Genomic DNA, 2,159 nt, shown 5'->3' with positions numbered 1-2,159 from the left:
GCGACTCAACCTCTGCTTGGAGAGTAGTTCCACGAATTGAAGCTCCTTGGTACTTTGACATTTTTCTATGAATACACCAAGGAGGCTTCAACCTCTTGGAGTGAGGAACGAAATAGTGCTAGTGGAGTGCCGTTATGCCCTCCAGTTTCAGTACGGGAACTAATTTGCAGTTTTAATGTCGGTCTCCCCGCGGGGTGAGAAGAAAACATCCTTTGTTGTGCTGATGGTCGATTTTACGTCTACAAACAGGTAAAAATGAGCACGGCGGTCATACCACCAGGACAATGGGGGTGTTCTTTTTATTGATTTGTATTGTTGCCGCATTGTTTCCTTTCTATACCCTTTTGTGCAGTACAACAGAAAGACTTTATTTGATGACGGAAGGGTCTGGAATGTGTTAATGATGGGGATTGTGATGCTGAAGCGGGAATTAACATGTTCATGTCCTCCTGTCTATTCAACCACTTGTTTCGGGGAGAGAAAGGGACACGACAAAAGGACTGAATCAGCTCATTACAAGTGTGCACCGTACACGTAATTAAGGAGGAAAAACTTATGTTGAATTGGTTGAATATATAAACCAAGCGTTCTTTCTCACTCATTTTAATTGCCTTGTCGTTTGACAAAACAACTTGAGATTAAAGCAACCTCCTTTCTGAAAGCATGCTTTCTTTGGACACTGAGGGTCTTTTCTGTTCATGAATACGAGAACTGAAGTTGAATCCCATCATCATGCTCCCTTCGTACTCTCGCTCCCTTTGAATTGAAGTGTTGAGAATAGATTTCTGCATTTAAGATGGTCAGAGACTGAGCTTAGACAACTTTGTGTGCGTTATTTTTGGAGTTTTACGGTGTTTCATATTAATTCATTATTCCGCAACATATTTTTATTCCCCAGATACACGCCCTTTGGTAGGGATTTTGCCTCTCCTCTTTAGAAAGTTTAGGCTGTTCGCCCATGGGACCTTAGCTGGGGGTGAACCTTACTCCTGACGACACGTCTCCAATCTGCCCAGTTTTACCCAGAATGTGGCTACCGTATGGAGGGATTTGCCAAGTACCGTAATGACCGCAGCGACCAACGTGAAGCGGCGAGCAGGGCATCAACAGACCAAGGACCCCCGCACGGGTTTTGTGTCTTTACATGCTTTTGTATCTGCTATCAGAAATCTAATTGCTTGCTTAATTCTGAAAAAAAAAATGCCACAATCTTTGAAATCTGTATCCATGCAAAATTCACGACCTCTACATATTGATTGATTCATGTTTTAAAACACTAAAAGTTTTAATCGTCGTTTAGAATTGAGAAGTGGATTATTAAAACTTGTTAACTGATTTAGTAATTAAAGATGTGAAGAAAATTTTGTATCGGATCCACACTGATGTTTATACATTTGGCTTGAGAGGATTGTCTACCAATTATTTCTTATCCCCGAAAAGCCCCTCTTGTAATACTTCCAACGACTTTTATTTCAGCTCATACTTGTTCAAGCTTGTTATGCACTGATCAGTAAGGACACAGATACTGCAGCGACAGAGGGCGCTCCACCATCTCCGCGGGGGTCCCTGGCCCACAGTCATGTTGATATCGGTAACGCCCCTGCGGTCCTGCGGCAGATTTCGTGCTCGGTGAAACAAATTGTTTCCTCAGACTTCCCCTCCCTTCGGAGGATTCCCGCCTCTCAGGTCGCATTCCTGGCGTTCCTGTGTCTTGAGTTGGGAAACCATGGCCGCTTGAAGTCTCAAAGTCTCGAAAAGATGTACTGTATTGAAGAAAAAGACTCTAACCAACCAGAACACCACCTACTTGAGATAAACGATTAAGAATACAATTTAATTTGTTCATGGTGATTGAATCATGATCCTTGTTTTGTTTTTACTCGCCGATAATGTTTGCGTTTGTCACCTCAACTAAAACACCTGTTACAACACTGCCTGCTCGGATTGACCAAGGAGGTTGAAAAAGGGGACCCTTTTCAACCTCCTTGGATTGACTCAGGAAACACCCCGGAAACCGTCTTCAAACCGCGACGACGGTCTTCTTTGTCTTTTCTGTTAGCCCAACACCTTGATGATTAATTACTAGTAGTTCTGATGCGTTCCTATCGAGTGAGTGTCCTACTAACGCCCCGAAAGGACTTCTCCAAGCAGATCTTGCG

This window comes from Branchiostoma floridae, chromosome 6, assembly GCF_000003815.2.
Source record: "Branchiostoma floridae strain S238N-H82 chromosome 6, Bfl_VNyyK, whole genome shotgun sequence".
Lineage (NCBI taxonomy): Eukaryota > Metazoa > Chordata > Leptocardii > Amphioxiformes > Branchiostomatidae > Branchiostoma > Branchiostoma floridae.
The sequence above is the reverse complement of the archived record's forward strand: the minus strand, read 5'-3'. Positions refer to the sequence as shown.